The 27,694-nt window shown below is 42.4% G+C and overlaps 1 pseudogene; it reads left to right on the top strand.

Annotated features, from left to right (window-relative positions):
• Nucleotides 1-26,818, top strand: part of LOC121531212 — a 232,302-nt pseudogene extending 205,484 nt beyond the window's left edge.
• Nucleotides 26,819-27,694: the final 876 nt, after the last annotated feature.

Raw genomic sequence — 27,694 nt, forward strand, 5'->3', positions numbered from 1 at the left:
TTTCAAATGACTAAAACCAAATGGAAACTGTAGAAATGATAATGGAGCTACATTCATACCCTTTCTTGACTGTGTCCAGCTCTCTAATAACCACCTAAATGAAAGCTAGACAGTCAGGGAGCATCTGATTTCCAAAAAACTATGGATTGAGGAATATTTAGTGCACATTTTGACGGCGAGGAAATATAACCACTTTTCAGTTTGTTGAAGACTAAATGCGACCACCGGGGCAAAATGAGTTTGACACCCCTGGTCTAAAGAGTAGACAGTTAGACTCCTGTAACATTGACCTAGAAAGGAATAGGATAAAAATGGTCATTTAAAAAGTAATGTCTCCCATAATTTACAATGTTCCTGTGATGAACCATACATCAGTCACGGCTAAGTACCCAGGTGATTGATGGTGTGTACCAACCTGTCCTCACTCCTCACAAAGGCGATGAGAGGCAAAATAGTTGAAGCTAACTAGTGTGGAGGGGAACTGATCAGACAGAGGTTATGTCCCAAATAGCACCCTATTCTCTTTAAATAAATAAAAATAATCTAATATAGTGTACTACTTTTGACCAGGGCCCATTGGGCTCTATAGAGGGAGTAGTGTGCCATTTGGGACACAATCAGACACTAGACCTAAGGGAGTGAGCTATCCTGTCCATATCTCATTAGTCATTACACACAAAGCATGTTTGTCTTCATTCGGTTTGTCCTTAAATGTCATCTGATTAGATTGTTATCTAATCTAAAGGGAGCATATGAGAGGATGACTGGCACATGGATGATTTAGTAGAAAGGTGATAAAATAGATAGACTAACTTTATTCTCCATTCTCAAAGTTTTGTCTGATTTCAATGTTTTTATTGTTGTTTTCAATTGAGCCCGTAGCTCAATAAATGTTAACGACCGCCTTTCTTTTATAGCTAGGTTCTGAAGTAAATGTGGGTTGTATAACTGGCTAATGTGTTTATCCATGATCCAAACCTCTGCCCTCCCTCTCTCTCTCTCCAGGACGCTTGGTTATAAGAACCGCTATCTGAGAGTCCCTGACTGCCACTTTTGGATCGAGGGGGACCATCAAGGCCACGGTCTGGACAGCAACAGCTTTGGACCGGTAAGCCACTTCTCTGCTTAAACTCCCTATTGTACACTGCTCTTCTCAAAGTTCTCCACTACACAATGGGAATGGCCCACGCCAAAGCCTTATACACTGCTCAAAAAAATAAAGGGAATACTAAAATAACACATCCTAGATCTGAATGAATGAAATAATCTTATTAAATACTTTTTTCTTTACATAGTTGAATGTGCTGACAACAAAATCACACAAAAATTATCAATGGAAATCAAATGTATCAACCCATGGAGGTCTGGATTTGGAGTCACCCTCAAAATTAAAGTGGAAAACCACACTACAGGCTGATCCAACTTTGATGTAATGTCCTTAAAACAAGTCAAAATGAGGCTCAGTAGTGTGTGTGGCCTCCACGTGCCTGTATGACCTCCCTACAACGCCTGGGCATGCTCCTGATGAGGTGGTGGATGGTCTCCTGAGGGATCTCCTCCCAGACCTGGACTAAAGCATCCGCCAACTCCTGGACAGTCTGTGGTGCAACGTGGCGTTGGTGGATGGAGCGAGACATGATGTCCCAGATGTGCTCAATTGGATTCAGGTCTGGGGAACGGGCGGGCAAGTCCATAGCATCAATGCCTTCCTCTTGCAGGAACTGCTGACACACTCCAGCCAAATGAGGTCTAGCATTGTCTTGCATTAGGAGGAACCCAGGGCCAACCGCACCAGCATATGGTCTCACAAGGGGTCTGAGGATCTCATCTCGGTACCTAATGGCAGTCAGGCTACCTCTGGCGAGCACATGGAGGGCTGTGCGGCCCCCCAAAGAAATGCCACCCCACACCATGACTGACCCACCGCCAAACCGGTCATGCTGGAGGATGTTGCAGGCAGCAGAACATTCTCCACGGCGTCTCCAGACTCTGTCACATCTGTCACATGTGCTCAGTGTGAACCTGCTTTCATCTGTGAAGAGCACAGGGCGCCAGTGGCGAATTTGCCAATCTTGGTGTTCTCTGGCAAATGCCAAACGTCCTGCACGGTGTTGGGCTGTAAGCACAACCCCCACCTGTGGACGTCGGGCCCTCATACCACCCTCATGGAGTCTGTTTCTGACCGTTTGAGCAGACACATGCACATTTGTGGCCTGCTGGAGGTCATTTTGCAGGGCTCTGGCAGTGCTCCTCCTGTTCCTCCTTGCACAAAGGCGGAGGTAGCAGTCCTGCTGCTGGGTTGTTGCCCTCCTACGGCCTCCTCCACGTCTCCTGATGTACTGGCCTGTCTCCTGGTAGCGCCTCCATGATCTGGACACTACGCTGACAGACACAGCAAACCTTCTTGCCACAGCTCGCATTGATGTGCCATCCTGGATGAGCTGCACTACCTTAGCCACTTATGTGGGTTGTAGACTCCGTCTCATGCTACCACTAGAGTGAAAGCACCACCAGCATTCAAAAGTGACCAAAACATCAGCCAGGAAGCATAGGAACTGAGAAGTGGTCTGTGGTCACCACCTGCAAAATCAGTCCTTTATTGGGGGTGTCTTGCTAATTGCCTATAATTTCCACCTGTTGTCTATTCGATTTGCACAACAGCATGTGAAATGTATTGTCAATCAGTGTTGCTTCCTAAGTGGACAGTTTGATTTCACAGAAGTGTGATTGACTTGGAGTTACATTGTGTTGTTTAAGTGTTCCGTTTATTTTTTTGAGCAGTGTATTAGAATAGAAAAGCCTTATATTAGAATAGAAAAGCCTTATATACACTGAGTTTACAAAACATTAAGAACACCTGCTCTTTCCATGACATAGACTGACCAGGTGAATCCAGGTGAAAGCTATGATTCCTTATTGATGTCACTTGCCAATTAAATCAGTGTAGATGAAGGGGAGACAGGTTAAAGAAGGAATTTTAAGCCTTGAGACAAGTGAGACATGGATTGTGTATGTGTGCCATTCAGAGGGTGAATGGGCAAGAAAAAAAATGTATGTGCCTTTGAACGGGGTATGTTTTTCACGCTCAACAGTTTCCCGTGTGTATCAAGAATGGTCCACCACCCAAAGGCCATCCAGTCAACTTGACACAACTATGGGAAACATTGGAGTCAACATGGGCCAGCATCCCTGTGGAACGTTTTCGACACCTTGTAGAGTCCATGCCCTGACTAATTGAGGCTGTTCTGAGGGAAAAGGGGGGGGGGGGGTACAACTCATTATATTTGGATATAAATGTAAGGCTCTGGCCGATGCCATTGAAAAGCTAAGCACAGCTTGTCTGAGTCGTGATGTGTGTCCAGCAGCTCCACATTGGAACTACAACAATGGGCCTAAAAAGCCCCTGGGAGTCCTTAATGAGGAAAAGGAAAATACTTGAATAACCATGCTTTGGTGAACAAACCTGGGTTCCAAATTTGTAATTTGTGTGCTGCTCATTAGGACAAAGCTGTTCCCTCAGAGGGAAGAAACTCTGAAAATTTTCTCCACACAGTAGGTAGGCAGGTAGGTGGCAAAAAAGTAACCAATTGTCATACTTGAGTAAAAGTAAAGATACCTTAATAGAAAATGACTCAAGTAAAAGTGAAAGTCACCCAGTAAAATACTGCTTGAGTAAAAGTGTTAAAGTATTTGGTTTTAAATATACTTAAGTATCAAAAGCAAATGTAATTGCAAAAATTGTAAAAGTATAAATCATTTCAAATGTTCTTGTTTTTTAAATTTACGGAGAGCCAGGGGCACGCTCCAACACTCAAACATAATTTACAAACGAAGCATGTGTTTAGTGAGTCTGCCACATCAGAGGCAGTAGAGATGACCAGAGATGTTCTCTTGATAAGTGTGTAAATTAGACCATTTTCTTGTCCTGCTAAGCATTCAAAATGTAACGAGTACTTTTGGGTGTGAGGGAAAATGTATGGAGTAAAAAGTACATAACTTTCTTTAGGAATGTAGTGAAGTAAAAGTAAAAGTTGTCAAAAATAGTAAAGTACAGATACCCTAAAAAACGACTTATGTAGTACTTTCAAGTATTTTTACTTAAGTACTTTACACCACTGGGTAGCACAGTCAGTGCTGTTACTTTCTGACAGGCCTCACTGGGCATGTGGGCCCTGCAGCCTCGTCTGACTGTGTGGATGCCTGCCTTGGTTTATTTCACTGTTGTGTTTTCCATACGTATTCTCATCCTTGTCAGGCAATAACAAATGTGTCTTGATAAGGGTATGAAAGTAGTTACGAGGAGTGAGTGATGGGGCAGCGGGCCGCTCTGTGCCTTTTTGATTTTGGCAAAGTATTTCAGGGAGCTGTCATTGGATGGAGGAAGGAAGCAGCATAGCAGAGCAGAGGCCTGGGAATTATCTATCTGTGGCATTCCAATCCTTTAAAGGAACAACTTTGTAATTGACATTTAACTGGGTCCATCAAACCCAGCTGCTGGTTTTTGGGGGACCACCAGGTGATTGAAGTTTGTTTTGGATGGTTCTGTGTTAGTACTGTATCTGTAGCTGGATCACAACTTTTAAAGTATTTGGTTAGAGTGAAGTTTTAGGGAGGATTTTGTGGATTACGGTATTGTGACCAGTTTATTTACCGGCCATGAACAGAATACTAAAAGTGAAACTGTTTCCTTTCCTCATCTTATCCTATAGTGCAGTGACACATAGGCCTACCACTGGAAATACGTACCCTCTTGTGGCTTCTTATGCAGGCCTATACAGTGTAGTATGCATGCAAATATGAACAATATTTCTGCATGTATATTAGGCCTACTTACGTATCACCTCAATACAAAATGCATTGGTCTTACTGACATTGTGTCATTTGTTTGTGTTGTTTTCCTGAACACAGTAGATACCATCTCTCAGATATGCTGGTCACAACAGCTAAGAATTGAAATAGTTGCTGTCCTCATTTTTACTTACTCTCTCTTTGCACTATTCAGGTTTTTCTAGCAGGACCGAGAAGTATAACATATTAAAATACATGCTGTACTCCACATAATGGTGGAGATGGAGTATAGGATCTGTTCCTAAAATGCATTTAAAAGAAAAAGCTTTGAGCTTCCCTGACCTGTGAATTGTAGAATGTATAACAATACATGTTTTAGTGCTCTGGATTTACATTTCAGAAAAAGTGTGTTCCACCGATGTGAAAGGTTCTTTGTTACTAATATATCTGGATACTGGTTATATGAAAGTTAGTCCATGTTGCGGTAGAGGAACAACCAAAGAGCAAGAAATGTTCAATTTTTCTATTGTGCTGACTTCTATTGAAATGGGTCTACTGGGCACGGAACATTGTTGCTAGGAAGTGAATAAACACGCCTCTCAGTAAAGCACTTACCTGCCTGCTCCCTCGCTCTCTCTCTCTCTCTCTCTCTCTCTCTCTCTCTCTTCTCTTTTGTTACTCTCTCTCTCTTTTGTTTTTTCTACTTGTCTATGACCCAATAGGCTCCCTGGGCCTCCTGGAGAGCCAGGTTCAGTATAAAGTGCTGTGTGACATGTAGTCGCTGAGTGAGCTGTCAGGTCAGCTAGAGCTAAACAAATATCCCAGTAATACCTATAGTCTAAATCAGATTATGTATTTATTGTAGCTTGAAATATGCTGAATGTCTGAAACTGTGTTCAACGGTTGCTTTGTCTACGGGTTTGGGGAGGCCAAAAAACAAAAATAAATGTTGCTTTATCGTATTGTGGTGCTTCGATGTCTTATTCCTTTTCAGGCACTGAAAAATATCACATTTCTCAGTAGCATAGGGGTCTGTGGTAATTTAATTATGTTATATTTGTTGATATTTATAACTGAAATCTAAAAGGCAAGCATATTTGTTGTCCAGATCAAGTCCATAAATGGCCCAGTGGTTATCACCCACCCAACTACAGCAATAAGCAAGGGAGAATTTGACCAAATCCATTCCGATGTGACAACCAGCTCTTTTTGCCACTCTCAGTCCCTACACTAAGCCTTCTGAGGAAGAAGGGAAAGGTGTTGGTATCAGAGGCTCCTGATGTCTACAATCATGGTCAAAAGTTGAGAATGACACAAATACTAATTTTCACAAAGTCTGCTGCCTCAGTTTTGATGATGGCAATTTGCATATACTCCAGAATGTCATGAAGAGTGATCAGATGAATTGCAATGAATTGCAAAGTCCCTTTTTGCCATGAAAATGAACTTAATCCCCCAAAAAGTGATTCTCTCATTAACACAGGTGAGAGTGTTGACGAGGACAAGGCTGGAGATCACTCTGTCATGCTGATTGATTTAGAATAACAGACTGGAAGCTTTAAAAGGAGGGTGGTGCTTGAAATCATTGTTCTTCCTCTGTTAACCATGGTTACCTGCAAGGGAACATGAGTCGTCGTCATTGCTTTGCACAAAAAGGGCTTCACAGGCAAGCATATTGCTGCTAGTAAGATTGCACCTAAATCAACCATTTATCGGATCATCAAGAACTTAAAGGAGAGAGGTTCAATTGTTGTGAAGAAGGCGTCAGGGTGCCCAAGAAAGTCCAGGAAGTGCCAGGACCATCTCCTAAAGTTGATTCAGCTGCGGGATCGGGGAACCACCGGTGCAGAGCTTGCTCAGGAATGGCAGCAGGCAGGTGTGAGTGCATCTGCACGCACAGTGAGGCAAAGACTTTTGGAGGATGGCCTGGTGTCAAGAAGGGCAGCAAAGAAGCCACTTCTCTCCAGGAAAAACATCAGGGACAGACTGATATTCTGCAAAAGGTACAGGGATTGGACTGCTGAGGACTGGTGTAAAGTCATTTTCTCTGATGAATCCCCTTTCCGATTGTTTGGGGAATCCGGAAAACACCTTGTCCGGAGAAGACAAGGTGAGCGCTACCATCAGTCCTGTGTCATGCCAACAGTAAAGCATCCTGAGACCATTCATGTGTGGGGTTGCTTCTCAGCCAATGGAGTGGGCTCACTCACAATTTTGCCTAAGAACACAGCCATGAACAAAGAATGGTACCAACACATCCTCAGAGAGGAACTTCTCCCAACCATCCAAAAACAGTTTGGTGACGACCAATGACTTTTCCAGCATGATGGAGCACCTTGCCATAAGGCAAAAGTGATAACTAAGTGGCTCGGGGAACAAAACATTGACATTTTGGGTCCATGGCCAGGAAACTCCCCAGACCTTAATCCTATTGAGAACTTGTGGTCGATCCTCAAGAGGCGGGTAGACAGACAAAACCCCACAAATTCTGACAAACTCCAAGCATTGATTATGCAAGAATGGGCTGCCAAGTCAGGATGTGGCCCAGAAGTTAATTGACAGCATGCCAGGCCGGATTGCAGAGGTCTTGAAAAAGAAGGGTCAACACTGCAAATATTGACTCTTTGCATAAACTTAATATAATTGTCAATAAAAGCCTTATACTTCAGTATACCATAGTAACATCTGACAAAAATATCTCATAACACTGAAGCAGCGAACTTTGTGAAGACCAATACTTGTGTCATTCTCAAAACTTTTGACTACGACTGTACAAGGCCTTGGCACTAATTTTTCCTGTGTGAGGAAAAAGAGTGGGAAAGTTAGTTTAGCTTTCTAGGCCACCTCGCCTCACCTCTGCAGCCTTGAAATGTCATTTGAGAATTGTATTGTGGATTAATGAAAGGCTTGGCATCTGTCTTCAGTCTGTTGTGTGCGTTGAAACCTAAAAAATGCACAGTCCGAAACATATTGCTTTTGTCTTTCTTTATCATTATCCCGAAGTGTCTGGTTAATAGTTTATGCCGGATCATTCCTGATCCCTGCCATGTCAAACAGAAAGTCCTAAAGGACCGTACATCACAGGAAATGGGCCTAAAACCACACCATGAGCATCTGCCACACCACAAATAAGATAGCGCCGACAGACACGGCAGCTCTGTGTAGTGTATTAGGATTATGTCTTTGTTAATGTTTTTTAAGTGGAACTGAAAGGATGTTTATTTTAGTTCAAAAGTAGCCATTTGTAGGGTGACGCCCCAGGGGAGACAGGTGATTGGACAGCAGAGGGAGCAACCCATATTTTTGCATTCTTTATAAGTATAGGCTGGAGGCAGAGGGGGTTAGAACAGACAGATTATCTTTGGACACTGTTCTCCAGCCCTGCAGGGTCTGTAAACTTATGCTGACATCTTGTGATATAAATAAAACTTATAAACAAAGTACAGCCTAAGCGGACTCTTTGTTTGACAGCAATAAGTACCAGCATTGACAAGAGACGACAAATGGAGGCTCCGCTGAGATTGGTCTGCATCTTCCCTTTGTTTCATTCGTGAGCCGCGAGGTGACTACCGCTCAAGCCGGCTATAAGGTGAGATTCCTCACAAATTATTGGCCGTTAGTTGGTTGGCTGGCTTATGGATGTGCGCTGGTGAAGGTGTACCATGTAAATTACTTGGGTAGATGTGGTTTTGTTGCTGTCGACTAAGGGTCTGTAATAATTATTCTAAAATTTGGTTGCATTGGTAAACGGCGCAAATAATAGGAAGTCTAGAACAATTGATGGTAGTGAATAAGGCAGATGTGAAAGGTAGATATACGTATACGATTTAGAGCATTGCAGGATTTGGCAAGCCCTCGGAACGAGGCGACCTCATGGTGGGCCATAAATCCTGGTAACGCGCTAGGTGTTTTCAGGTCAGTCTTGGACTGGGGTTTGGTTATAGATTTATTGTAAGTTGCTGCTCATCTTCTATCCGACGGGGTATCTGCTTGGGGGGACCTCTCATAAAATATCCATACTCACGGCAGAATAAAGTTAGAAACATAGAAAAATAAATTTAAGGCGCAATGCAGGTTACATTGTTTCATGCTACATTGTACATAAAGGTTAATGCTAAATGCTAATGCTAAATGCTAATGCTAATTGTGTTACATGCTACATGCTAACGTGTGACCTTAGAGGTCCACTGCGATGGAATAAAGCCTCTTAAATTATGTTTGTGGGTGTAGAATTTACGGTCTATGCTTTGTGAGCTCTGTTAAGTGTTATTGTTTGACTATAAGGGGTAAAAGAGAGGAGCTGTGGCGGAATGCTAACGTTCTGTTGTCTGGAAGTCGTATCGTTGAATGTATTGCGCATGCGTTTAATTTTACGGCACTACACTACAACACGGGGGAGTTTACGGCACTAGATTATGACACGTTTGATTTTACGGCACTAGACTACAACACAATGGATTTTACTAAAACTACAACACGGGGGATTTTGGGTAAATTGGTCATATTTCTGTGACACTGGGTGCTGCGGGGAGAGACGGACACAGAGATTTGAAAAAATGAATGGAATGGTCTGGTTGTTACGTCGGCTGTTGTTTGAAAATGAAACTATTTGTTGAGATCTATTGAATTTATAAATTAGATATATGTTGACGGATTAAAATAAATAAAATAAAATGACGGATTAAAATAAATAAAAATGTTATTGAGCTATTTATTCCTGAGTTAATTCTTAGAGCGAATGTGAGTGGGGGAATATTGAATGCTGGAAATAACTCAGTGAGTGTATAAACTTTAAATGCTTGTCTGTCATTTTTGTTCCCTTGTCATATGAGAGGCGATAGGACGAGAGGAGAGAGAGAGAGAGAGGAGGTGCTGACGTGTACAGCACATGACAAGGTGTGACGTGACAGAGGATCGAGTCAGATATCAGGCTAGTTCTGTTTACAAAATCTTCCCCTACAGGATATTTGATGTTATGACAATTTCGCAGACGCTTGGCAACAGACTGATCAATTGAATAAAATCTGCATTTTTGAGTCTCTGTGCATCACTTGGCTTGATTAGGGGTTCTGTTGGAAATCAAGTACTGACATTATTCTGTGAAATTAAGATAATTGGGTGCTTATTAAACAATGGAATTTATGAGTATTGTAGTGTTGTAGGATTGGAAGTCTTTGTTTTTTGGGATTGCTGTGAAGTTGACTACTTGTATTTACTTTCCGGATGGGTTGTGGTAAGATAGCCACTAATTGATAATTTGGTAAGATAGGATATACAAATAAAAAATTGGTTTTAATTATTCATAATTTTTAATTGATTTTATTTTATAATATTCATATTTTTATTGATTGATTTTTGATTGATTGATTTTTTTTGGGGGGGGGTTGTTTAGTTTATATTAATAATTAAAGGGGGGAAGCCATAGGCTATATAGTCTAAAATAAAATAATTCACAATAAAGGAATATAAAAGAGTAGTTACAATGGGGAGAAAGGACAGCAAGGCTATGAAAGTCATTACACCGGTTGATATAGTTGAAAATAGTAATCCTTTAGTTAAGGGTATTGCGAGGTTATCCGGCAAATGGAACAAACGTTGGCCTGACATTGAACAACCATGGCCAGTGGAAGGGACTCTTAACCCTGACGTCATCAACATCATGAAAGTGCTTCTGTCAATTTACAAGGCAGATCAAAAGAAGGGGAAAAAAAGGGAACGACGTAAAGAAAAGAGACAAAGGGAGCTGGGTGTTCTTAAGCTGTTTGAAGATGAAGGACAAAAACTGATGAAAGATACCAACGATAAGAGAAACAAAGTTATAGAGAAAATGCTAAAGGAAGAGAAGGCGACAGAAAAACTAAGGGCAGAAGTCAGTATACCTTTCTCACATACGGATTCAGCGAAAAGACCCCCACCTTATGAGAAGGAAGTAGAGCTTAGGGATGTTTATCCTCAGCTTCCAGTGATCATCCAGCAGGGTGATTATTGCATCAGAGATGAAGATGAACGAATAATAGAGAGAGGACAAGCAGAAACGACCATAGAAATGCATCCAGACTCCAAAAGTAAAAAGAAAACGAGATGTCTGGAAACTAAGGGTGGAATGAGGTTAATAAATAGGATGAAACTGGATGAGGACGATGATGATCAGAGTGATTCAGAGGAGATCATGGGTGGATATGATCCTGTGATCAGACGGAGGTTGGCCAGAACGGAAAGAAGGGGTGAGGAAGGTCTGAAGAAGAAGGATACAAGATATTCTAGTTCTGATGAAGGCAAAGATGAAGACAGCGATAACAATTTGGAGACTAAAGGTGCTGTGCATTCGAGAGGAGTTTATCCTACAAGGACTGGCACAGAAGAAATAGAAAGGATTTCGAAATTTGAAGAAATTACGGGGGAACACAGTCAGCCATAGGAGACGTTAAGAGACTTTTGGCTAATCTCATTGGGATTCCAGATATGGAAGAAGTCTTTCAGAGAGCTGGACTCATTAGATATGTAGGGACTGCAGTGAACGATCCTGAATTGTTGGCTGCAAGTAGGAATCGTCTGTGGAGTGCATTGAAAGATACATTTCCAACAAATGTGCATCCTGATAATATTCTGATTGACCCACTAGGACAACAAGAAAATCCGAGAGCCTATGTGTCAAGAGTTCATCAAGTGTGGAGAAATATTACTGGAAATGATCCAGATGTGAGTCAAATTGAGCAGTCAATTTTGAGAGCTAAACTGCAAATGGGACTGCCCTCACCAGTAAGGAGCAAACTGGCAGAAGTGGTTGGACTTGGAAGCATGACAAAAGGTGTCTATACCGATCATATAGCCCATCAAGTGGATCTGTACAGGAAAAAGGAACACAACCAGAAAGAACAGGACGAAGAAACTCTCAGAAAACTCAATCAAATACAACTGGTGGAGAATAAGAAGGAGAAGAAACAAGCTTTGGTTATGCAGAATCAGTGTGCACCAAATCAACAATCACTGCCACAGCTTCAACCAGAACAGTTCCAAACGCAATTGTACCAGCCACCAATGGCGGTACCAGTTGTTTCATATCCACAGCCAGTTTCTGGACAGACACAGAATTGGAGAGGAAGAGGACGAGAAGACTTAGAAAGAGGAAGATTTAAGTCATCCTTCCAGCAACTTTCAGAAGCATGTTATAATTGTGGACAGGTTGGTCACTTTGCCCGTGGGTGCAATAAGTCAGGAGGAAACATCAGAGGGAATTTCAGAGGAAGATACAGGGGCCAGTCAAGATCATCTGGAGGACCGGTGAACCCCTACAGGGGTCCGGAGCAAGGATTCTAGAGGTGCCTAGAAGATCCGAAAGGGGGGTGTCAGCTGGTAGCATCAGGACCGGAAAAAGATCCAACAATTGAGGTGAAAATAAACAACCGACCATTGGAAGTGATGGCGGATAGCGGAGCTGCGTTCACCTGTGTTCGGCCTGAAGATGCTACACATCTCCCTATGTCCAATCAACTCATTAGGACAATCGGATTTGAGGGAGTAAAACAGCTGATTCCTCTTACGGAACCAATTGAGCTCTGCTATAAAGATCAGAAAATTACAATACCCATACTGGTATCAGAACATACACCTGTTGCATTATTGGGAAGAGATGCATTGTGTAAATTGAACTGTACAATAAGATGTACACCAGACGGCTGTCTGGTAGAAATGCCAAAGGAAAAGGTTTACCAAGTGTTGATGATGACAGAGATGGATTCGTCTTCAGTATTCTGGATTGGAAATCTCAGTGAAGATTTTATGAAGCAGGCTAAGATATGGGAGAGATTTATTGTTGCAAATATGCCGGATGCGAGGCTTCCGGAATATCCATTCCATTGTACGTTCAAGTATTTCAAGAAGGCTGCCCAACCACACTCAGAGGAATGGTTGAGTCATCAACCGAAGAATGTTCAACTTAGCTCAAGTTGCATTATTTTAGGACCACAAGGAGCAGCTATGAAGATAAACACAGACGACTATCTGAATAAAGAATTTGAGATTGAGAAGAGTGTGCCACATGTTACCTTGTTGGTTTCGGAAGGCTATGAGCAGAAGCAAATAGGAGAAATGATGACAGAAGCAGAGAAACTTATTTTCAGACCAATGAAAGAGAATTTGGCGATCTGGAGAAGTGAAGATCAACGATTTCTTAAAATAATGATTTCGGCTCAAGGACAAGGAGAGCCACAGGCTGTAGGGATGACACATGAATCTATTTGCAATATGAAGATGGATTCAGACTCTATGAAAGAGGAGATGTTGCAACAAGTTCCAGAAGGGTTGTGGTCTCAACACAGTACCGATATTGGACTTGTAAAATCAGCCCAACCTGTGAAAGTTGAACTTCGACCAGGAGCCAGACCTCCATGGAAAAATCAGTATCCATTGAAAGATGAAGCAATCCAAGGGATTGAACCACAAATTGAAGGACTTTCGAAAGCAGGTGTTTTAAGGACAACAAAAAACCCTCGGAGTAACACACCTTTGTGGCCTGTGGAACTTATCGTGTGGTTCATGATTTGAGAGCAGTAAATGAGGTAGTGACTGACTTTCCAGCAGAAGTGCCAGACCCTCATACCTTGTTAGCCCAAGTTCCTCCTGATGCGACACATTTTACAGTGTTAGACTTATGTGGAGCATTTTTTTGTGTTCCACTTAGTGTAGAGAGTCAGAATTTATTTGGGTTCACATATAAGGGACAATTCTATGAGTACAGTAGAATGCCACAGGGGTACCGGCATTCTCCTCATATCTTCAATAAAGTACTGAAGGATGATTTGGTAGGGATAGATCAGATATTGCAGAGCACTGTCATTCAGTACGTAGATGATATAATGGTTTGCTCACAAAATAAGGAAACATGTCATAGAGACTCAATTAAATTGCTACAGGTATTGGCAGAAAAGGGGCATAAGGTTTCACAGAAAAAGCTGCAATATTGTCAGGAGAAGGTTGTGTATTTAGGTCAAAACATAACGCATGGCCACAGAAACATTTCGTACAGGCAAGTGGAAGCTATTCGTAAGGCTCCAAAGCCTAGAACGGTCAGAGAGATGATGACATTTCTGGGTATTGTTGGTTATTCCTCAGCTTGGGTGGAGGGTTATACTAGTTTGATGGCACCTTTGAGAGCTATGGTTAGGGGTACTGAGAGTGGTCAACTCCATAGCAATCTTTCCTGGACACAGGAAGGCCATGTGGCATTTGAAACGATCAAACAGAGGTTGCAGGAGGCACCTGCACTTACACTACCAGATTACTCAAAGAACTTTTTGCTATATGTGTCTACTTCTACTGGAGGTAGATATGCGTGTGCAGTTCTTTGTCAACCGACAGGCACGGGGACGAATCCTCAGCCTATTTCCTACTACTCTACTGCTTATTCAGAGGTAGAACTAGGGTTACCACTGTGCTACAGAGCAATGGTGGGAGTATATTCAATGTATGACAAAGCATCATCGGTCACTATGGGCTACCCAGTAACAATTCTTACCCATCATAGTCTCAGAAATCTTCTGAACTATGGGAAATATACATTGACTATGCCTAGGCTCAGAGACTATCATAGGCTCTTAGAGCAGGAGGATGTCACCCTAGTGAGGTGTGATACAGTAAATCCAGCCGAGAGTTTACCAACTTCAGAGGATGGTGAGCCACATGATTGTGTCCAAGAAGCAGAGAGATATTCGAGGCTTAGATCAGATTTACAAGCCTTTCCATTACGTGAGGCAGACCTGGAGTATTGGACTGATGGGTCTTGTTATCGGGTGGGAGATAAATTGTGTGCTGGTTATGCAGTAGTTAAAGGCAGGGGAACTGGATTTGTTGTGGAAAAGGCTGAAGTAATACCACAGCCTGCGTCTGCACAACTTGCTGAACTTGTGGGGCTAACAGAAGCATGTTTGTTAGCAGAAGGAAAGCGAGTAACGATATACACTGATTCAGCATATGCACATAGTGTATGTCATTTGTTTGGGGCAGTATGGAAAGGTCGAGGGTTTAAGAAAACGGATGGTTCTCCGATACAACATCATGCGCAAATAATGAAACTGTTGCATGCTATGATGAAGCCTAAAGAGATAGCGATAGCTAAGTGTGCAGCTCACAAAACAGATATGTCAAGAGTGACACAAGGGAACAAAGCTGCTGATGAAGCTGCAAAAGCCGTCACAGGAGCGGATAAATTGGGAAAAGTTTTGCTGGTCACTCATGGAGTGGACTTGGAAGACAAAATTACGCTTCAGGATGTAATGTTGATGCAAGAAGCTGCTTCTATGATCGACAAACAGCTATGGCTAGACCGAGGAGTGGTCAAAGATGCTACTGGTCTGTGGAGAAACCATGAAGGGTTGATAGTAGCGCCTCTAGACCTCTTAGGTCTGATGATTCAGGAAGCACATGGGTTAGCTCATGTTGCGAGGGGGGAGGTTAACAGAAAGATCACAAAGGAATATGGTTTTTGGGCTCCATATTTGTTTGAACAAATTGATTATATGATAGGAAGGTGCACAATTTGTCTTAAAAATAATGTTCGAAGAGGGGTAACTGTTCATCCGGGTTACATTCCTACACCAAGGGGTCCTATGCGTGAGTTGGTTATTGACTTTGTTGATATGATAAAACCAGTTGATGGGAAAAGATACATGTTGGTGGTTGTAGATAGATTTTCACGATGGACGGAAGCTTGTCCAACCAAGCGTAAGGATGCTCAGTCGGTTGCCAAGTTCTTGTGTAAAGAAGTCATAAGCAGGTGGGGATTACCCGATCGAATATCCTCAGACAATGGAAGGGAATTTGTGGATAAATCAGTTAAATTGATGTTGCAAAAATTGGGAATTAAGCAACGTCTTGGAGCAGTTTATCACCCACAAAGTCAAGGGATGTGTGAAAGAATGAACGGTGTCTTGAAAAATCGCATTGTGAAGATTTGTCAACATACTGGTCTAAACTGGATAGCGGCGCTTCCTTTAGCACTAATGGTGTGTCGCTCAAGTGAGTTGCGTGATCTACGTATGACACCCCATGAGTTGGTAACAGGAAGAAGGATGCCTACGCCTTGTTTGCGAACAAGCGGAAAGGGTCCAAGCTTGGCTCTGTTGGAAGATGAAATGAGAGTGTTCGTTACATATATGGCCAATTTTCATAAAAAGTTGTCCACATATGTTTCTGACAGGCAAAGACAAGAAGAGGTGCAGGAGGAGCTTGAGGAGGAAAAGAGGAATACAGTACAACCGGGGGACAAAGTATTCGTAAAGGTATTCAGAAGGAAGTGGTATAACGAACGTCGTGAAGGACCATTTGAAGTGGTTCGTAGCACTGGAACAGCTGTCCAGGTTAAGGGGTCTCCTACGTGGTATCATTTGTCACATTGTGTTAAAGCGCCTGGAGAAGAGGTGCCACGCGCAGAGAGAGAGGATGGAGATAGGGGAGAACAGGAAGAGGGAGAGATTGTCAATGTTGGGGATAACGTTGATAATGTTTACACTTCTGATGATGCCAGAGATGACTATGCAATGGATGGAAAGGAAATGGGATTTTGGGGAAATGGATTTTCAATACATCCCAGAAGCAACAGGGAATATTTCAGTGGAATGTGAAGCAGCAGAGAGCACCAAGGGCAACTCCGTTGCAGGAGAAGTTAGTGATTCAGTTAGACAAAGTAGGCCTAGACCAGTTAGGAGAAAAGTCAGACCAAAACGTTACGAAAACTAGGGTTGAAGTAACTCTAGGACAGTCAGCTCAGCTCCCATGTAAGTGCACGAGAGAGAACAGTGGTGAATGGAAATTTAGAGTTCAGTGGGAAGATAGATATGGTAGGAGTTTAGATCTGTTAGGAGCAGATGCATTGAGAAAGTATGCGTTGCTAAATGATGAGAGAACAATAAAGATTGAGGGTGATTGCGGTATCTACAGTGGGGGAAAAAAGTATTTAGTCAGCCACCAATTGTGCAAGTTCTCCCACTTAAAAAGATGAGAGAGGCCTGTAATTTTCATCATAGGTACACGTCAACTATGACAGACAAAATGAGGAAAGAAAATCCAGAAAATCACATTGTAGGATTTTTAATGAATTTATTTGCAAATTATGGTGGAAAATAAGTATTTGGTCAATAACAAAAGTTTCTCAATACTTTGTTATATACCCTTTGTTGGCAATGACACAGGTCAAACGTTTTCTGTAAGTCTTCACAAGGTTTTCACACACTGTTGCTGGTATTTTGGCCCATTCCTCCATGCAGATCTCCTCTAGAGCAGTGATGTTTTGGGGCTGTCGCTGGGCAACACGGACTTTCAACTCCCTCCAAAGATTTTCTATGGGGTTGAGATCTGGAGACTGGCTAGGCCACTCCAGGACCTTGAAATGCTTCTTGCGAAGCCACTCCTTCGTTGCCCGGGCGGTGTGTTTGGGATCATTGTCATGCTGAAAGACCCAGCCACGTTTCATCTTCAATGCCCTTGCTGATGGAAGGAGGTTTTCACTCAAAATCACACGATACATGGCCCCATTCATTCTTTCCTTTACACGGATCAGTCGTCCTGGTCCCTTTGCAGAAAAACAGCCCCAAAGCATGATGTTTCCACCCCCATGCTTCACAGTAGGTATGGTGTTCTTTGGATGCAACTCAGCATTCTTTGTCCTCAAAACACAACAAGTTCTATTTTGGTTTCATCTGACCATATGACATATGACATTCTCCCAATCCTCTTCTGGATCATCCAAATGCACTCTAGTAAACTTCAGACGGGCCTGGACATGTACTGGCTTAAGCAGGGGGACACGTCTGGCACTGCAGGATTTGTGTCCCTGGCGGCGTAGTGTGTTACTGATGGTAGGCTTTGTTACTTTGGTCCCAGCTCTCTGCAGGTCATTCACTAGGTCCCCCCGTGTGGTTCTGGGATTTTTGCTCACCGTTCTTGTGATCATTTTGACCCCACGGGGTGAGATTTTGCGTGGAGCCCCAGATCGAGGGAGATTATCAGTGGTCTTGTATGTCTTCCATTTCCTAATAATTGCTCCCACAGTTGATTTCTTCAAACCAAGCTGCTTACCTATTGCAGATTCAGTCTTCCCAGCCTGGTGCAGGTCTACAATTTTGTTTCTGGTGTCCTTTGACAGCTCTTTGGTCTTGGCCATAGTGGAGTTTGGAGTGTGACTGTTTGAGGTTGTGGACAGGTGTCTTTTATACTGATAACAAGTTCAAACAGGTGCCATTAATACAGGTAACGAGTGGAGGACAGAGGAGCCTCTTAAAGAAGAAGTTACAGGTCTGTGAGAGCCAGAAATCTTGATTGTTTGTAGGTGACCAAATACTTATTTTCCACCATAATTTGCAAATAAATTCATAAAAAATCCTACAATGTGATTTTCTCAATGTTTCTTCCTCAATTTGTCTGTCATAGTTGACGTGTACCTATGATGAAAATTACAGGCCTCTCTCATCTTTTTAAGTGGGAGAACTTGCACAATTGGTGGCTGACTAAATACTTTTTTTCCCCACTGTATATTTACAATTCCCAGCAGGAAGATCAAGGTGATTATAAATGTAGTTTTTATAATCAACAGGTTGAAAGTAAGGGATTAGAGTTAGGACTGATAGTTAAGGTAGTGACACTAGTGGTGATAGATGGGAATACAAATAAAGAGTTAAGGGTCTTAGGGGGAATGGATGAAGTAACAACAATGACATCAACACTTCAGTCTATTATAACAACAGTGAGAAGCAATTTAACTCTTTCAACATTGATAGTTATTAAAGCCATAAATATATCGCATTTGATTACAAGGGAACCAATAGCTCCAGCACCAATTTTAGAAGAAAAGACTGTTATTAAGGTTAGGAGGGGTGAGACAGCTCATCTTCCTTGTAGCTGTGAGAGATGGAGTGGGGGAGGGGACGTTCCTCCCACATGGAGAGATAATTATGGAGAAGAAGTATTGTTATCAGGACCAGATGTAGAAGCTGTGCCCCCTAGTCAAAGGAAGTATATTTTGTACAACAATATGAAGGGGAAGAGGGTTATGAGTGATTGTTCACTTCTTTTGCGTAATGTTACAGAGAAAGATCAGGGAGAATATATGTGTACTTATCTAGTGCAAGCGTTACAATTTGTTCCGGTTAAGAATTATTGGTTAAAAGGCTATGTAATTCGTAAAGTGACGCTTATAATGGAAGAGTTGAAGTCTGTTGAAGCTTCCACAGTCACCAAAGGAGTTCAGGAGAAGTATATTACAGTAGCCACTCCAACAGTAAATAATACACAGAGGATATCGGTAGCTTTCCAACTAGAAGTAGTTAAGGGTGTTAATTCATCAACTAAATCAACTACTTTAATGGTAACTTTGGAAGGGATTAATGGTACGACGGCAATAACAAATGTAGGAAGTATGACACCGACACCGACAACAACTTTTCTGAAATTAAAGGATGTAGCAAGAGTGACTCAGCAGATAGTGATAGAGAACAATATAGATTCATCTGAAATAGTGCAACATAATATCATGGAGGTACAGGATGAGTTCTTTGATTTCAACATAACATCAGAAGATACATCTGATCAACACCGCTCGTTAGGGAAAAGAGAAACTAAATGGAAGGCATATGGATTTGATTCTTCTGTTTTAAAGATTAAAGATGAATGGGCAGGTAGAAATCTTTGGTTCCAGCAGTTAACTCATTCTGTAAGATCAGTGAGGAATCTTGAGGGTCCATGTCTGTTGAGAATTCCAGCACCAGAGACGTGGGGTTCCATTTTAGAGACGGTCGCTCAACCTCTATCGAGTATGTGTCAATCTTATGCTTTGTCATGGCTGTTGTATCAGCAACAATCATTAACAGATAAAGTAATGTCGTTGTCAAAACATTTGTTTAGGCCTAGGTTTAGGTGTTCTTGGTTAAATGAATTACCCTATGTGAATTTGTTAGATGGGAAGGAAAATCAGGTAACAGCGAACCCTGAAGCATTGGAGGTGAAAGCAGTGAGGGCTAAAAGTTGTTTTTGTTCTAATAAAACATATGATGGAAAGGGGATGTTCATGGGAATATCAGATTGTGATGATTATATGATGACTTTGGGTAAGCATGAACATAAGGTTAGAGATGAGAAATATAATGTAACTTTTTATGTACCAGTTAGTAAGAAGAGCAGGACTTTGATGGTGAAAGATCAGCTTTTGCCTGGCAATGTGACTATTGGGAATTTTAGAGATATTTGGTGGGTTTGTGGTGATAAAGCATATATATTCTTACCCTATGGATGGACAGGATGTTGTTACATGTCAACGTTGAAGCTTCCATATGAGGCTTTTACCATTAGAAGAGGGGTAGCACCGGACACAGATAAATCTGAAGCTAGGGTTGAAAATAGGGTGAAAAGAGACATGGCGACATTTCATAGTCTTGAAGCCTACCATTGGAGGATAAGTCTAGGAGAGAAGTGGGGACTGGGACTTTTTCCATGGTATGGTGTAACATTTTTGGCAGATCATATTGATAATATTACCTATACTTTGCAGGGGTTTGCGAATGAAACAATAAGAGGGTTTAACCTTCTGTCAAATACTCAAAGAAGTCACAGACTGACGCTGTTGAAACATGACATGGCTCTTGACTATATTTTAGCAAAACAAGGTGGCTTATGTTTGGCTATGAATCTGACGGGGATGATTGTTATACTTTGATCCCAGATAGTTCCGATAATATCACGAGTGTTATAGATGCGTTGAAGAATATAAGGGATGCGTTTGGTAGATCTGAAGGAGCTGGATGGTCTGCGAAGACTTGGTTGCAAGATCAGTTAGGCCCAGTAGGAGCAGTGATGGTTCAGATTTTAGTTGCAGCTCTGATAGCGCTTTGTGTGATGTTTTGCTTTTGTACTTTGTTACTGACCTTTGCGAAAGCTATGATATTAAGATGGGTTGGAGTTGTGATGCCTGGAGACAACACTCAGATGCCGTTGTTGGCTGTTCCTGATCTGGATGAAGATGGACAAGGGGGTCTGGATGGAGTATTAATGGATAAATATCCTTTTTGATTATTTGATCATTTTTCAAAAAAAAAATTCAATATTAGTGTGATTTTAGTATGATGTTATGAATCAAAGGGGGGAAATAGGATAATGTGATTCATACATCATTTATATATAATTTTTATATTCTTAGTTGATATTGATGTTTAATTTGAAAGTGTTGTTTTGCAAAAGATACTGTTTGGTCTTTTCTTTTCTTCCAGAAGCATATGGGGGAATATGTAGAGATTGAAAAACGCAAACAAGGACAATATGAAAGCACAATGACTGGAGGAGATGGAACAAGGAAGGGGTGGAAAGGTTCCGATTCCATCATCAACAATGCATTGGAAGTCGAGACTACGGAGGAGATGAAGTGTAGTGGACTACATTCCAGTGTCTGCAATGAAATATAGACATATTTGCATGTGTAATACATAATGTGTGTCATATTCTTAGGTATTAATTTTGTAGAATGATATTTGATGTTATTGGATACATGTGGCGATCTTAGATGTTTTTGTTTATTTCGTGAATGCTTAGGGACAGGGAGTCTAGGCAGGGATAGAGATCCACTGTAGGGTCCGATGGGTTGACCAGCCTTAGAGTGGACATTTTGGATAGTATTTTGTTTGCTGGGGCTTTCATGTGTATTTAATTGCATCATAGTTTCAAATGCATTTATAAAGATTTATGAATTCATCTGGAGTACCTAGGTGGTTGCCTGGGGCAGAGGGACCGTGAGAGAATTTTACTGTCTTGATTGATGGATGGATATTTGGAACGAAGGCTGCCAGACAGGTTTTTCGCTCTCACACTCCATAAAGATTTGTTCATATTTCATAGTAATGTATTCACACTCCATAAACATTTGTTCATATTTCATAGAAAGGTATTTACACTCTAGAGAAAAATGTTTTTGGTTTAATGTTAAAGATACTCAATAAGATAAATTGTTACTTGTCATAATCCTGTTCTGTTTGTTTTCGAGACTTTTAGTTCGTCTCGAAGGGGGGAATGTAGTGTATTAGGATTATGTCTTTGTTAATGTTTTTAAGTGGAACTGAAAGGATGTTTATTTTAGTTCAAAAGTAGCCATTTGTAGGGTGACGCCCCAGGGGAGACAGGTGATTGGACAGCAGAGGGAGCAACCCATATTTTTGCATTCTTTATAAGTATAGGCTGGATGCAGAAGGGGTTAGAACAGACAGATTCTCTTTGGACACTGTTCTCCAGCCCTGCAGGGTCTGTAAACTTATGCTGACATCTTGTGATATAAATAAAACTTATAAACAAAGTACAGCCTAAGCGGACTCTTTGTTTGACAGCAATAAGTACCAGCATTGACAAGAGACGACATCTGCTTCTAGCTCCTAAGCAACTTTGCAGTCTTTAAAAAAAAAAAAATTACATTATTAGCTCAGATAATTTTTTGTGTTATTACATACAGCCAGAAATAACTTTTGGATATCAGACCTGCGGTATCTCACCAACCAGGAATACAACTTTCCCGATTTGGATCCTTTGTTCGTAACCCCCAGGGGAATTGAACTTGGCTGCTCCAAGACGCCACCGGCGGAGAAGAGGTATTCGGGGTGGACTTCTAGTCCGACTCAGGAGGCATGCACACCATCCACCGCTTCCGAGTATATTACTCGCTAATGTTAAGTCTCTGGACAATAAAGTAGACGAGCTCAGAGCGAGGATCTCCTTCCAGAGAGACATCAGGGACTGTAACATACTCTGTTTCACGGAATCATGGCTCTCTCCGGATATACTGTCCCCGTCCATACAGCCAGCTGGGTTCTAAGTACATCGTGCCGACAGGAATAAAGAACTCTCCGGAAGAAGAAAGGGGGTGGTATATGTTTCATGATTAACTACTCATTGTGTGATTGTGATAACATACAGAAACTCAAGTCCTAACGCTACTGAAGTTCTATCAACACATTGACTGTAGTACTCGCGCTGCTAAAACGCTCGACCACTGCTACTCCCCCTTCCGGGATACCTACAAGGCCCTCCCCCGCCCTCCCTTTGGCAAATCAGATCATGACTCCATTTTGCTCCTCTCTTCCTATAGGCAGAAACTCAAACAGGAAGTACCAGTGCTAAGATCTATTCAACGCTGGTCTGACCAATCGGAATCCATGCTTCAAGTTTGTTTTAATCACGCGGACTGGGATATGTTCCAGGTAGCCTCTGAGAATAACATTGACGTATAACAGACACGGTGACTGAGTTCATCAGGAAGTGTATAGGGGATGTTGTTCCCACTGTGACTATTAAAACCTACCCAAACCAGAAACCGTGGATGGATGGGAGCATTCGCGCAAAACTGAAAGCGCAAACCACCACATTTAACCATGGCAAGGTAACTGGGAATATGGTTGAATACAAACAGTGTAGTTCTTCCCTCCGTAAGGCAATCAAACAGGCAAAACATCAGTACAGAGACAAAGTGGAGTCGCAATTCAATGGCTCAGACACGAGACGTATGTGGCAGGGTCTACAGACAATCACGGATTACAAAGGGAAAACCAGCTACGTCACGGACACCGACGTCTTGCTCCCGGACAAGCTAAACACCTTCTTCGCCCGCTTTGAGGATAACACAGTGCCACCGACGCGGCCCGCTCCCAAAGACTGTGGCTCTCGTTCTCTGTGGCCGACGTGAGTAAGACATTTAAGCGTGTTAACCCTCGCAAGGCTGCCGACCCAGACGGCATCCCTAGCCACGTCCTCAGAGCATGCGCAGACCAGCTGGCTGGAGTGTTTACGCACATATTCAATCTCTCCCTATCCCAGTCTGCTGTCCCCACTTGCTTCAAGATGTCCACAATTGTTCCTGTACCCAAGAAAGCAAAGGTAACTGAACTAAATGACTATCGCCTCGTAGCACTCACTTGTGTCATCATGAAGTGCTTTGAGAGGCTAGTTAAGGATCATATCACCTCTACAGTGGGGGAAAAAAGTATTTAGTCAGCCACCAATTGTGCAAGTTCTCCCACTTAAAAAGATGAGAGAGGCCTGTAATTTTCATCATAGGTACACGTCAACTATGACAGACAAATTGAGGGAAAAAAATCCAGAAAATCACATTGTAGGATTTTTTATGAATTTATTTGCAAATTATGGTGGAAAATAAGTATTTGGTCAATAACAAAAGTTTCTCAATACTTTGGTATATACCCTTTGTTGGCAATGACACAGGTCAAACGTTTTCTGTAAGTCTTCACAAGGTTTTCACACACTGTTGCTGGTATTTTGGCCCATTCCTCCATGCAGATCTCCTCTAGAGCAGTGATGTTTTGGGGCTGTCGCTGGGCAACACAGACTTTCAACTCCCTCCAAAGATTTTCTATGGGGTTGAGATCTGGAGACTGGCTAGGCCACTCCAGGACCTTGAAATGCTTCTTACGAAGCCACTCCTTCGTTGCCCGGGCGGTGTGTTTGGGATCATTGTCATGCTGAAAGACCCAGCCACGTTTCATCTTCAATGCCCTTGCTGATGGAAGGAGGTTTTCACTCAAAATCTCACGATACATGGCCCCATTCATTCTTTCCTTTACACGGATCAGTCGTCCTGGTCCCTTTGCAGAAAAACAGCCCCAAAGCATGATGTTTCCACCCCCCATGCTTCACAGTAGGTATGGTGTTCTTTGGATGCAACTCAGCATTCTTTGTCCTCCAAACACGACGAGTTGAGTTTTTACTATTTTGGTTTCATCTGACCATATGACATTCTCCCAATCCTCTTCTGGATCATCCAAATGCACTCTAGCAAACTTCAGACGGGCCTGGACATGTACTGGCTTAAGCAGGGGGACACGTCTGGCACTGCAGGATTTGAGTCCCTGGCGGCGTAGTGTGTTACTGATGGTAGGCTTTGTTACTTTGGTCCCAGCTCTCTGCAGGTCATTCACTAGGTCCCCCTGTGTGGTTCTGGGATTTTTGCTCACCGTTCTTGTGATCATTTTGACCCCACGGGGTGAGATCTTGCGTGGAGCCCCAGATCGAGGGAGATTATCAGTGGTCTTGTATGTCTTCCATTTCCTAATAATTGCTCCCACAGTTGATTTCTTCAAACCAAGCTGCTTACCTATTGCAGATTCAGTCTTCCCAGCCTGGTGCAGGTCTACAATTTTGTTTCTGGTGTCCTTTGACAGCTCTTTGGTCTTGGCCATAGTGGAGTTTGGAGTGTGACTGTTTGAGGTTGTGGACAGGTGTCTTTTATAGTGATAACAAGTTCAAACAGGTGCCATTAATACAGGTAACGAGTGGAGGACAGAGGAGCCTCTTAAAGAAGAAGTTACAGGTCTGTGAGAGCCAGAAATCTTGCTTGTTTGTAGGTGACCAAATACTTATTTTCCACCATAATTTGCAAATAAATTCATTAAAAATCCTACAATGTGATTTTCTGGAAAAAAAATTCTCAATTTGTCTGTCATAGTTGACGTGTACCTATGATGAAAATTACAGGCCTCTCTCATCTTTTTAAGTGGGAGAACTTGCACAATTGGTGGCTGACTAAATACTTTTTTTCCCCACTGTACCTTAGCTGACACCCTAGACCCACTTCAATTTGCATACCGCCCCAATAGATCCACAGACGATGCAATCGCCATCGCACTGCACACTGCCCTATCCCATCTGGAAAAGAGCAATACCTATGTAAGAATGTTGTTCATTGACTATAGCTCAGCCTTCAACACCATAGTACCCTCCAAGCTCATCATTAAGCTCGGGGCCCTGGGTCTGAACCCCACCCTGTGCAATGGGGTCCTGGACTTCCTGACGGGCCGCCCCCAGGTGGTGAAGATAGGAAACAACACCTCCACTTTGCTGATCCTCATCACAAGGGCCCCACAAGGGTGCGTGCTCAGCCCCCTCCTGTACTCCCTGTTCACCCATGACTGCGTGGCAACGTACGCCTCCAACTCAATCATGAAGTTTGCAGACAACACAACAGTAGTAGGCCTGATTACCAACAATGACGAGACCGCCTACAGGGAGGAAGTGAGGACCCCGGCAGAGTGGTGCCAGGAAAATAACCTCTTCCTCAATATCAACAAAATGAAGGAACTGATCGTGGACTTCAGGAAACAGCAGAGGGAGCACCCCCCTATCCACATCGACGGGAACGCAGTGGAGAAGGTGAAAAGCTTCAAGTTCTTCAACGTACACATCACTGACAATCTGAAATGGTCCACCCACTCAGACAGTGTGGTGAAGAAGGCGCAAGGCTGTCATCAAGGCAAAGGGTGGCTACTTTGAAGAACTCAAATCTCAAATATATATTGATTTGTTTAACACTTATTTGGTTACTACATGATTCCATATGTGTTATTTCATAGTTTTGATGTCTTCACTATTATTCTACAATGTAGAAAATAGTCAAAATAAAGAAAAACCCTTGAATGAGTAGGTATGTCCAAACTTTTGACTGGTGTATATGCTGCTGCTACTGTTTTTGTTCTTCAAATCATAGTCTATTTAACTGCTGTTGTGACAACACAACTAAGAGAATAACTCAATCAATTCCATCCTAAAAATAAAAAACTGTTTTTAATAGAAACATTTTCTTGAGACATTTTTTGTATTATCAGATGCCCCCAGTTACCATCTTATTTTTTACTTGAAAAAGACTGCCAGCACTAGTCACAATGGACATGTTTTGGCCATCAAGCATACGGCAGCAATGTTATTAACGCCATAGAACTGCCCCTTGATTCTAATGATCATTTAATGAGCGATAGTATGATAATTTTTTGACCAGGCTCCTCTCCTCCTTGTCCTCCTCTCTCTCATCCTCTCTCCTTTCCTCCCTCTATTCCTATCCTCCTCTCCGCAGGTGTCTCTGGGGTTGGTCCACAGCCGTGCCTCCAACATCATCTGGCCGCCCAATCGGTGGCAGAGTATCGAGCTGTCCTTCCCCGCAGAGCGGAGACCCCTGCTGAAATGGCACGTGGACACAACAGAGGAGGAGGAGGAGGAGGACTGAGGAGAGGCTTGCTCATGGCCATTTACATACTGTACCTACCTACACACTTTCTCTCTCTCTGTCATACATGTGAACATGTCATAGTCCTCTGATGTGGCACATCTACTGTATGACATCTCTTTGTTGTCGAAAAAGCTGAATATGTCAATGGATAAGATTTACATTACCCATATGTCTCATTGGCCAATTGTAAAATATGTTTTTGCAACCATGTAATGTGAACAACTGAATGCAGAGATATAGATTTGCTTTTCATATTCAAGAACCACTTGAAACATGTCCTACATGTTCAAAACCGTACATTCAAATCAAATCAAATTCTATTTGTCACATGCGCCGAATACAACCTTACAGTGAAATGCTTACTTACAAGCCCTTAACCAACAATGCAGTTCAAGAAATAGAGTTAAGAAAACATTTCCTAAATAAACTAAAGTAAAAAATAAAATAACAATAACGAGGCTATGTACAGGGGGTATCGGTACCGAGTCAATGTGCGGGGGTACAGGTTAGTCGAGGTAATTTGTACATGTAGGTAGGGGTAAAGTGACTATGCATAGATAATAAACAGCGAGCAGCAGCAGTGTAAAAACAAAGGAGGAGGGGGGCCATTTGATTAATTGTTCAGCAGTCTTATGGCTTGGGGATAGAAGCTGTTAAGGAGCCTTTTAGACCTAGACTTGGCGCTCCGGCACCACTTGCCGTGCGGTAGCAGAGAAAACAGTCTATGACTTGGGTGACTGGAATCTTTGACAATTTCTTTGGCCTTTCTCTGACACGCCTAGTATATAGGTCCTGGATGGCAGGAAGCTTTGCCCCAGTGATGGACTGAGCCGTACGCACTACCCTCTGTAGCGCCTTACGGTCGGATGCCGT

The sequence above is a fragment of the Coregonus clupeaformis genome, chromosome 19 (genome assembly GCF_020615455.1).
Source record: "Coregonus clupeaformis isolate EN_2021a chromosome 19, ASM2061545v1, whole genome shotgun sequence".
NCBI lineage: Eukaryota > Metazoa > Chordata > Actinopteri > Salmoniformes > Salmonidae > Coregonus > Coregonus clupeaformis.